The following is a 12,027-nucleotide window of genomic DNA, read 5'->3' as shown; positions in this document are numbered from 1 at the left end:
TGAGCCGGGAGTCTGGCACTGAAATCAGTTTGTAAATGAGCTCCCTGCGTTCCTCATGAGCTCATTGTGGCACAGCCCCTTCCTTTGCCGAGGCTCAGGTCGCTGTTCCCAGCAGTGGGGTCTGTCCCAGCCCCTTCTGCCGCCTCCATGTCTCCAGTTGACCAGAATCCTCTTTGCCCACAGCCACCGTGGACCTCATAACAAACACACGGGGGCCAGGCCTGGAAGATCTATTAGAGCCACTCCTGCCGCTGCCCGCAGAGCGGGAGGAGAGGCAGCCAAATGCTGTGCTAATTATTCTAGCTTCCAGCAGGGTCTCTGAGGTCCCAGCCATGGTAAATCTTAACTTTCATGCTATGGTGCACCGGGATGCAATTTACTTCAAAGAGAGCATAAATCCCCACCGCGGAGTGTATCAGAGGAGTGTTACATAAAAGTGGCCCATGTGCTTCCCACCCTTGCTGCCTTCGCTCTCTCCTCTCTTCTCCCTCCCTCACTCCTTGTAAGTTTGAAAAAGCCAGCCTGCGGTTGGCTACACATCTCACACGCAAAAACATTTACACACACACACACACACACACACACACACACACACACACACACGTCTGCTCCCAGCCTTATAAATCACCAGGCTTGGTGACTTGGCAGTGGGAACACAGGCGAGCTCTATTTTTACCAGCACAGTCCACAGACAGCCCTGGGGCCCCGCCTTTCCTTACAGTGACACCTACTGGTGCCAGCTTGGGCCAAAGGCAGCCGTTCCTCTTTGGACCCATTTCTCAGGCTTTGGAGATGGTTACTGACCCAGGCCTTGCCCTTCTCTCCGTTCCTCCTTTCTCAGCCCCCTCCAATCTCTGGGGAATTCCTTCCAGCAACAAATATCCTCCAGGAAGCCCCGCCCCACCACCATCGCCCCCAACCAGGCTGGCCAGAGGGGCAGACGGGCATTGCTGACATAATAATTATCTTCCACAGAAGCTAGCGCAGCTCATTAGGATGTCAGAGGATCATGGGAATTGGGGAGGGGGACTGCCTACCGGGTCAACCCCCCAGACCCCAAAGCAAGGCTCTGTCCTTCTAATGTAACCTCCTAGGGGGTTGTCCAGTTGTGTTTTAAGCAATTACTTCCCTGTGAAAGACATCTGTTATCTTCACTGACACACACGAGACTGGCGGCTGACGTGGTTTCTGCGAGGGGCTTGTGAATCCTGACATTGTCATCACAGTCCTGGCTGGGGACAAAGGGGGTAGGGTGAGACAGAGGCGAGTCTGTCTCCGGTCCCCTGGCCCCCGCCCTGGCCTCCTCCCAGCGACCTCTCCGGAGGCAGCCGTGCCAGGTCTAATGCTCCTAATGTCATCTTTGCAGATCCATTTGTGATTCCTTGATGCTGTAATTACTGTGGCTTCGCTCCTTTCCCAGCCGCTGCCATTAGCCAGGCAGACTGCAGGCTGCGGTGACGTGGCCCTGGCAGCCTGAGGGGCCTCTGTGGATTGCTGGGGGTGGGCAGGATCCTTCTGGCAGGCCCAGAGACCCAGGGCAGCTGATGGAGCTGGCTAAACACTGGCGATTAGTGGCTTTTCCCTGTCACCTCTGGCAGTCAGTCAGCTGTGGAAAATGCCCCTAGGCAGAGGGCAGGGTGACACATAGTTTCAACTCAGCCACTGACACACTGGTGACCCTGGGCAAGTCACAGCTTCTCTGAGCCTTGGTTCCCTCAGCCATGAAAAGGATGGGGGTGGACTCCATGGGCCAGAAGCTCCCTTCCAGCCAGGTTTGGGATTCCTCTTCTGTTACCTATTTCAACACCTGGACGGGTCTGTACAAAAGTTGAGTGATTTTTTTTTTAGAGGCCCAGGCAGGCTACCAGGTGTATCCTTGGGACTAGAGTGGAAAACAAACATCCCAGCACCCTGCCTTGCCAAGAACTCTGGCCATAATCGCAGATACTCTCTATTGCTTTCTGTTTTCACACTTCCCTTCTCAGGACAGAATCCCTGGGATGGAGTCTCAAACTAACCCAGCCTGCATTCAGGCTTTGAGGGTGGGAAGAGAGAAAGAAGTGAAATGGCTTTGTACCTCCAACTTGAACAGGGCCCCTCCCATCTAGATCACTCAACCCCTGGCCCGCTGAGAAACGTCCTTCCTCCAGGAGGGCCTCTTGCCTCTCTCCCAACACTGTGCAATGGCAGCCACATTTTCTGTACTCAGAATGTGGCTGTCATGTGGCTCATTTTTTCCCATTTACTTTGGGGAAAAAAAACAGCAAGGGGAAGGGTCTGAGGGAAATTTATAGACTCTCAGAAATGAGAGAAAAAAATTAGACACTGAAAAAAGACAAACCAAAAATTTGCACCTCATCCTCCACTCCCCCATTCTCTCCTGCATCCCAAGCATTGTCCTAATGCCACCGATCCTGATGGAAGAATGTTTGTGGGGACAGAGCCCCAGAAAGTAGTTTACAGGCTCTCGGCCTCACGTGGAAGGGTGCTGGCTCGGGTGGTGATTGGCCGTAGGCTGTGGCCGGTTAGCCGATTGGCCGCTGCTATAACTGCAGCGACTACGGAGGACTGCCGAGGAGCTGAGCAGAGCCGAGCAGAGCCGAAGAGAGCGGAAGAGGAGAGCCGAGAGAGAGGAACAGAGGAGAGAGTGGAGAAGAGTCGTCGGTCGGTCGGTTGGCGGAAAAGTGGACAGCAGGTCGGCGTCCGGTGGGCCCAGCCTCCAGTGAGACCATAGTGGTATGACTCCCCTACCTATGGCTCCGTGGGTGTTCCTTTTCGGCCTCACCATATCCTGCGTTCTTGTGTGGGGAGCGGGAGCAGAGACCCTGCAGGCCGCCCCGCCTGAAAGATGGCGCGGTGAGAAGGCCTCCGCGCATGACAAATGGCGCAGCGAGCAGGGTCTCCCGCATGACAATGTTGTCCTAGTGTTCAAGTGACATTGAACACCTGGCTGAAGGTGAAAGTGGGCGCTGTACAGAGAAGTCAGCTTCGTGGTCGTTTGGAAACATGGCAGCCAATTCTTTGGCACTTTTCGAATTGAGAGGTGGGTTCTATGGCCCCACCCCCTGGATTCTGGGTGGGCTTATGACAACTTCAACCAAACGAACACTCCAAGAGTAATGCTATGTGACTTGCAAGACTAGGTCATAAAGGCCACGGAACTTTTGCCTCCTTTACTGGAACACTCACAGTTGGAGCTCCAAGCTGCTACGGGAGCAGTGTGACTACTGGCTGCCACGCTGTGAGGAAGCCCAGTCCACATGAGGATGTGACACGTGGGTGGGCCGATCAGCAGTCCCAGCTGAACCCAGCCTTCGAGTCATTTTAGCCCAAACAGCAGACATGTGAGTAAAGGAGCCTCCAGATGATTCTAGCCCCCAGCCATTGAATCACCCCTCAGCTATTCAAGTCTTCCCAGCTGAGGCCCCACATATCGTGGAGCAGAGTCAAGCCACCCCAGCTGTGCCATCTGAATTTTGGACCCACTGAATCCAGGAGCATACTGAAATGGCTGTTTATACCACTAAGGTTGGGTGGTTTGTTAAACAGCAAAGAGATAATAGGAACAGCCCCTCGGCCCAGGGTCCTGCCTGACATCCAGCCTAATGCATGAAGACATGGACACCTGTTTTCCATAAAGGAAGCAGGAAGTTTTCTAGAAGGCTGAGAATGGCACTGAGCCAAAGGCTCTGCTGTGTGGGCTGCACACTTAGTCCCTGGCTGCAGAACTCTGCCCAGTTCCAGGGGGAGGCTGAATTCTGGGCAGGCGTGTCATTGTTACCTCCAGGTAAGACTCAGTGTTTGGGTGAGACCTGGGAGTCTGGATTCTTGGAGCTGTTCAAGTCTCATTTCATTTCCCACGTGGCCTAGAAACCTTGTAGCTGACATTGGGAGAAGAAATGAAAGATGTCCCAACCCTGTTATTCTCCGCCAGTTTGTAACGTAGGCCTAAGGGGGATGGCTTTCATGGGGAGGGAGGATTGAGAGAGAGCACAAGAGCAAGAATAAGTTCACATCTTTTTGTGGTTTACCTGTCAAAGGACAGAGGACAAATTCCCACCCAGGCCCCAAGAATGTCATCTGGTGTTGTAATGTATGAGGCCTTAGCTGCCACTTTATAGTTTCACAGACGGGTGGGGGTGGGTCACATTTGCCTGCCTGTAACCAGAATCAGCCTGCTGGTCTGTGACTCCTGCAATTTACAAGGAAATCAGACCCACTTTTTCCATTCTTTGGAATAATTCAGAAGACTGGCTGTGCATTCAATACTTAAGTGCATCCTAGGCTATCCCATGATGCATTTAAATGTTTGCTGGAATTTATAATCAGGGAATGAGATAATCACGACTTTATTTTATGTCTCAAATTCAATCAATGACAAATTCCTAATTGCTACCTGGAATTCGATGATACTGTGTTACAATGCTGTTTTTGATCCCTAAAGTGTTCAGGAGCCTAGATTGATAAACTGCTTGCCACAGAGTGAAAGAACGCAACCCTGACATGACAATACAAATCTTCTTAAGCTTGCTTTGACTTGCTGTCCAATGTAACTTAGCAATTCTCATCTTTGAAGGGACACATTTTGACTAAGTGGTAAGCTTGACTGTGAGCAAGACCCAATAAGTCACTAAATTTTGATTAGTTGGGATAAAGATTTAGAATGAGGCTTCAGAGAGAAGGAGAGGCACAATTCAACTTCTGGAAAGAAGGTACTGCAAGGCCTGGGGGAGGAGGAGAAGCCTCAGTAAATAGGTTTCTGTCTTGGTGGCCCAATGGAAGTAGGGGTGGGGGCGGGGTTTGGGCCTGTAATTAACTGATGTCCTTCTGGTGCCCATCCTCCTCCCTCATGTCCTAGGCAGTGGCCACCTGTCTTCCAGCTGTCTGGGACTGTCTGCTGGAGCAAGTGACATCACAGTGACGAGAAACCACCTCCCCTTTGTCTGGAGCAGCTATGATGTCATTCCCTCTGGCAGAGAAGCAGGATGTTGGCAGCTGGGATTCCTCCGGGTCCTCCTGAAGTGATAATTGCCTTAGATTTTGTTATAAAGTGCAGCTGCTAATTATCTTGTTAAATCACAGCCATATACTTTTGGATTTTTTTCCCTTTGCAATCTATTTAAACAGTCTGGGAGATTAAATAAAACCACATACCCTAAACAAAAACAAAAATACAACCCAGACGCACACACAAAAAACACTGCTTCTTTCAAACACTATAAAAATAATTTTTTAAAAATGAAAAGGGTACAGATATGGCATAATTAGATTGCTCCCATTAAAAAGTCATCATTTCAAGATCCTCATATAAATATCTGCATCCCGTTGCATATTTTAAGCAATTGCATAATAAGCCCCCAAGTGAAAAACAGAGCAAAACTCATTTCCTGACCACAAAAGGAGAAAGGAATCACTATGTGCTCAGAGTTCCAAGGAGAACTGGATTACATTCCTCCCACACAGACTGGAGGGAGATGGAGTTCATTGCTCCAGGGGAGAGAATTATGACAACACTTAGCTGCCGTGACATGCGCTACTCTGCGCCTCTCCATGCCATTGGCCATTAGAAGCGTGCAGCTTCCACTGAGGTCAGAGGGAGGAGGAAGAGGACTTGGCCCCCTCCTTTTAGAAAACCTGCCTTGAGTTCCAGCATCAACAGGTGAACAAACGTCAGGCACGGCCCGAGTGTCCCTGGCATTGTTCCTGATGGGCCATTTTCAAGCTTCTGATTTTTGTGGGCCTGCTGGAAGTTTGCCAAGCAGGGGCAGAGGAGGGAACAGGGCATGGGCATGGCCTGCGAGCAGAGGTGCCCAGGAAGGCTGGGTGGTGGTACAGCTCAGACCTGGGTCTGCATCCTTGCCTAGTACTCCTAGCTGAGGCTCAGTTGCCTCGTCTGTGAAGGGAGAATCATGCTACTTCCTACCTCACAGGACAGTTGTGAGGGTTAAGTGGGCTCATGTTGGAAAAGCCCCTATGCAAGGTTGGCACTTAACCAGCGTCGTGGATATGGTACAAGGGGGCCCACCAATTATGGAGGGCACCCTTCAGGTGGGTCTTGTTTGCCAGAGAGGCCAAAGTCCAGGCTGTGTTGGAATTCTTCCCATGGCGGCCCTGGGCTGTGACCACTTTTGGCCAGCACACCCCCTCCCTTTCCCCTGCTCTGCTACTCTCACCAGGACTCCACACTGTTCAGCCAATCCCTCTTGCCCACTTCCTTTGGGGGCAGGCCCACTGCCCAGTCCTGCACCTGATCTGCTGGCCTGGCCTGGAAGTAAGTGTCAGGTCAGAGGCAGGCCAGGTCCCTCCTGTAGGGAGGAACAACCACGCTAGCTGGAATTCCCTTATAACTTCTCTCTCAGGGGCTGGAGGCTCCTCCCCGAACAAAGGGCTCTGAGACAGCTGGCAGGGATCTCTGTGGGCCCAGCCAGTTACCCTGCCAGCCGTGGGCCAGACTCCCTGCAGACCAGCCCAGCCTGCCCTGGCCTGTAGGTGGGGATGGGTTGGAGGGGGGTGGAGGAGGCTGCTGAGGTCAGTCTCTTTTGGGGTCAAACTATACCCCCTCCACCACAAAATTGCACTTAGAGGCACACCCCCTAGTCCAGAATGCATCCATTTGTGTATAGAGGGCATGTGGGGGAAGGGCAGAAAATGGTTTACAGATTGGCTTGTCTATCCACAGAGTCTCTCTGTAGAGAAAGATAAGACCCCAGTACAACTGGCTGCCACAGAAAGGTGACCCGGTGGCTGGGATAAGGATGGAAGGGGACTTCATTGTTCATTCATTTGCGCCTTTTGAATTTTGAGCCATGTGAATTTATTAGTTGTGTAAAAATAACTAAATAGAAATAAATACATACAAAGTCGTACATAAATACATATACAGAGACATAGATATATACATACATATATAGTAGTAGATATCTGTTATTTGTGCCTACACAGCACCCTGATTTCTTTTTGAGGTAACAACTACCCCCATTCTCAGTTCATGTAGTTTGAATTTAACACTTCCCACCCCACTCCCCCATGCACTCTGAGGGTAGGTGTATGATTCAGGCTTACCAATCAGAGCTCAGGATACCCCTGGCTGTGATGATTGGTTCAAGCTTGGGTTTATGACACAATAGAGACCAATGAAATCCCTTCTTGCAACTTTTGTTAACTGCTATAAGAAAAGAGACACTCGCTGATGTCTGGTATTGCCGACTGGAAAGACTACAGTGCTGTATCAGTCTGGTCCAGCCAGCAACTGTCTTTGCTGAGAGTGAGGGGAGATCCTGCTTTGGAATGAAGTAAACACTGAGGAAAACAAAAAAAAAAGGTGGGGGTGGGGAAGAGACACACACTCACGCATACACGCACACAGACAGAGAAACAGGCTGTTTTTTAATACTTGAAACCCTGGATCCAGCCACACCTGACACGGGCTATATTCCACGAATTGGCCAGTTATATGAGCAGATAACCCCCACTTTGGTTGCTTTTTTTTTTTTCCCTTTCCGTCTGTTTTTGAGTTGGGTTTCTGTCCTTTAAAACTGAAGAAGTCATGACTGCTTACATATTTACATGAAGTTGAGTTAGGATGAAAGAAAATATCTGGAACAGCTCAGAGCAGAAAGAGTGGCAAAGAAAGCCTCCTAAGTTCTCTGTAAGTCCCAGCTTGTTCCTCGAGGATATGAGAATTGTATACATTTAAACCTTGGATCTTCTCGTTCCTTTGCTTAGCAGTCGCCACCAGCCCCTCTGAGCTACTGCCCAGCTATCTGGTCTGGTCAGAGCAGGGTCCTCGTCCACTTGACCAAGCTCATTTGCCAGCTTTCTTTCTCCCTTCATCATTTTGGCCACCATCTTGGTTATCTTGAATTTGGGCCATTGAGAACATACCACTTCCTTGCAATAGGAAAAAGAGGCAGCTAGAAAAGCCTGGACGAGAAATGAGAAGACTTGGGCCCAAGCTTCCCTTTGTCATGTGACCTTGGGTAAGTCCTTCCATGCCTTCATTTTGACCTTCATTTTTCTCCTCTTAAAAAGAGGCTCTATCATACCTTCTCTGAACTTCTTGAGTGTAATAATCTTCTTTGTCTTCTTTCCCCTCTCTTTCTCTCCTTTCCTTCCTCTCCTTCTTACTGTCTTTCTGTTCTTTGGCCTTCAGATGCAGACAGTGTAGTTAATCATACATTTCAGATCATGTCACACTGCCATGCTCATTGATCCAGGCGTAGGCCCCTCTCATTTTATTTATTTTCTTATTTTTCCTTTACATCCCAAACTCCCACTCCAGCCTTCTTTCCCCATCCTACCCCCAGGTCCAGCACCTACCCTAATATATATCCTTTGAAAGATATATGGTGTTTTTTGTGCTTTATAAGATAGATGGTATACATGTGCTTTTAATTTATGAGAATAGTAATTTAATATAAAGCCATAGATCGTGCTCCTTTTTCACTCAACACTATGTCTTAAAGATCTGTCCATGTGCTGTATGTAAATCTGGTCAATTGATTCCGACTGCTACAAGCAATTTCATCATATGTATCTACCACCATCATATGTATCTGTGTCATACGCATCTACCACCATCTTACTTCTCCTTTCCCTTTGTGATGGATGTCCAGGTGGTCCTCCATTCTCTGGCACTGCAAATGCAGCTATGATGGACAGCCTCAGTCATGCTCTGTCACGAGCCTGTAGAAGAGTTTTTCTGGGGTGAAGACCTGGGTCATAGGGTTTGCACAGGTTTCATTTCTCTAAGTACCACCAGATAATCTTCCAGAATGACAGTATTACTCTGTAGTGTCACCAGCAGTGCATGGGAGTTCCCATTTCCCCACATCTTCTACAGCATTTGGTTTTATTCAACTTTGTAAATTTTGCCTATGTCTTAGATGTGAAGTGATGCTGTTTTAATTTGCATTTCTCTAGTAACTTATGGAGGTTGATTTATCTCTTCATCTTCTTCTTAGTCATTAGAGATTTCCTTTCTATGAATTGCTTACCCATATCATCTGACCTTTTTCCCTGTTTTATTTTTAAAATAATCCCTAAGAGTTTGTTACTTATTTTGGTAACAGTGAGCACAAATACCTAATGAAGACCACACGTGAAGGCAATTTATGACAGTCTGTAACTTAAATATGATTTGTTTTCCTTAAAAGTCTGGTTCACTTTTTTCTTTATAAAATAAAAAATCAAGAGTGGTTTTTGAAGCAAATGAACCCTCTGCCCCCTCAAAAAGAGAGTGTACTTTCAGTTCCTTGTCTAGTTTTGTCAGAGACAGGTCGGGAGGAAAAAGAGATTGAAGGATGAAAAGACAGGTTAAAAGAATAGAAAGAGAAAAACTCCAAAATAATCTAAAAGAAGAGTTCGGAAAGGGAGAGAAATGATGATCAGGGGAGAAGCCAGACAGAGACAGAGAGAAGGAAGAGGAGAAAAGAAGAAGGGGAGAAGAAGAGGAGTAGGAGGAGTGGAAGATGAGGAGAGAAAGAAACATAGAAAATGAGAAAATGAAATAGAGGCACAAAGACAGCTGGAGACAGAATAAAATGGAATGCTTTTTAAGCCTGTTCTGAACCCCTGTGCCCCACTGACTTATCTCACCATCTCCTCAACCTCTGACTCCTTCTAGGTCTCTCCAATGTCCTCTGGTTTGAGGAACCCAGACAAACCCATTTGTCACAAAGTAGCTGATGAGGGCTGGTTCTGACGTTATTGACACAATGTTCAGAGCTCCAACACCACTGTTTCCAATTCTGTCTGTCTCCTGCCTAGTGCTTTACTACTTCTGGTCTGGGCATCATTCTCCAGCTGGTGCTGGGAAGGAACTTGTTCCCTCACTGGACTGTGGACTTCCTGCGGGCAGAGCCCACTACTTGCCTTGGTGTCCTTCCTCTCCTTGGGGCTTGCACCTCAGTACACAGCCCATAAACATTTGTTGAGTGGATGAACCGAGGGGTCCTGCTGCATCCACCTTCTGAGCACACATCACACCGCGATGACCCACCCACAGCCAACCTCTGAACTTCTCAGGAGTGTTTCTCATGAAATGCCTTGTCAGAGTGCCAGCCTTTCAACTAAGCACGAAGGGCCCAATCGTCTCCCCACAGCCAGCCTGCGGAATGCTGATGGAAAGGCAAATGCTGTGGTCCGTGTTTAATATGGATGCATTTCAAACCTCGCAAATGAGCCGAGCAGAGGAGAGTGCCGTCCCTGTGAGCAAGCGTGGCATGCGTTTGGAAGGCAATCCGCATTCCAGCGGAGCGTTTGTTCTGGAGTTATGTCACAGGCACCTCTGCCAAGGGAAATAAGCCACTTTTATTCTTTTGATAAGAAGTGCACTGGATGCCTGTCAGGAGGGTCTCGAGGCTTTCTGGAACCTTGGCCAAAGATGGAAGCCCTGGAAAAGGGCAGGATGCTTCCCTGGTGTTTGTTGAATGGCACAGGAGAGCATGTGTTTTTCCCAAACTATGGGATTACCCTTCACAAGTGCACATTCTAGAAACTGTGGGAGTGAGTGGGGGCAGGGGACTCCATAAAGCTCACAGTGGCAGCCCCTGCTGCTTCCTAAATCAAGTTCCTTTCTTACATGAGTCCAACAATATATTGCAAATATCAAGTTGGCCTCGTTAATGAGCATTAGATGATAGCTGAGACACTTAACAGTAGGTAACACCACTTTAGGCGAGTCCTAATATGATGCCCTTTCCTGCTACTTTTAGAACTGAATGAACAAGAAATGCAAGAGGGCATTTGGGGTTTGCTTCTCATTGCCCCATAGAGTGAAGCCAGGGTGGTAAGACAGCGATAGCTCAGCGAGACTGTTTGTAGCAATGGGGACAGTATTTTTTTTCTTCTCTTTTTAATTAAACTGCACTAGGCTCCACTAACTCATTCTGGACTCAGGAGAGTTTAATAGTCTAATTCTTCTCCCTGTTGCGCCCCACCTCTGGATCTTTTTTCTAACAAGGAGCTAGAAGGACACCTAACCACAGGGAGAAGCTTTTTGTCTTAGGAGGGGCTAGAGGAAGGGCAGGGTCTCATAGGGAGTACTAACTCTATTCATTCGCCAGTTGCTAAGTGCTGATGAAGGCCTGGCCTTGGCCCCAGTGCCATAGGGCAGGGGTCGGAATCATCTAGGATGTGCTTTCTGCCCTCCAACATCTGGTAGTCTAAGAGGGAGGCCTTTGTTTCAGAGGGCCACAGTGGAAAGAAGGCAAGGAAAGACACCATATTATCTGCTTGGGAACACCTAGAAGAGTGGTTGAGGAAATTGACTGGAGGGCAGAGAGATAAGGAAAGCTTCCTGCAGGAGATGTACAGGGAGGGTTTGCCTTGAAGAGTAGCTATGGGTAGGGGGAGGAGTGGATCTATCTGACAAGGGAGCACTGCAGTCGGGAGGAATCTAATGCATTTTCAAAATACGCCTCATCCTCAATGTCAACATCACCTGGTGGGGGGTGCGGGGGTAGGGGGTAGGCTTGACAACCGTGAGTACTGGGCCAGTCTAACCCTACTGTGGTAGATCATTTGCGAAGATGCCTGCAACAAATCCTCTCATCCCCTAGGCCCTTTTGCAAAGTAACTTTGCCTCTTCTTCCATCAAGATGTGGAGTTTATTTCTCTTCCTCTGGTGACTTGATTTGACCAATAGAATGTTGAGGAAGCGATGCTGGGTGACTTCTGAGACTAGGCCTTTAGAGACATGGCAGCTTAAAATGTCGCTCTCTCTTGGACCCCTGGGACCACCATGATATATAGAAGCCCACTCTACCAGTCTAGCCAACTGGAGGGTGAGAGGCCATGTGGAAGCCAACTGAGACACTACAGGCAACAGCCAACACCAGGTTCTACACATGTGAATGAGGTCATTTTGGACCCTTCAGTTCCAGTGGCTCTATCATGTGGCAGCAGCAGCATGAATGAACCCAGGCAAGACCAGCAGATGAACCATGAGAAATAATAAATCATTGTTGTAAGCCACTAAGTTCTGGGTGGTTTGTTGCATAACAAATTCTAATAGCAATACTTACT

Source organism: Rhinolophus sinicus, chromosome X, assembly GCF_036562045.2.
Source record: "Rhinolophus sinicus isolate RSC01 chromosome X, ASM3656204v1, whole genome shotgun sequence".
In the NCBI taxonomy this organism is placed as follows: Eukaryota; Metazoa; Chordata; class Mammalia; order Chiroptera; family Rhinolophidae; genus Rhinolophus; species Rhinolophus sinicus.
Note: the sequence above shows the minus strand (reverse complement) of the source record.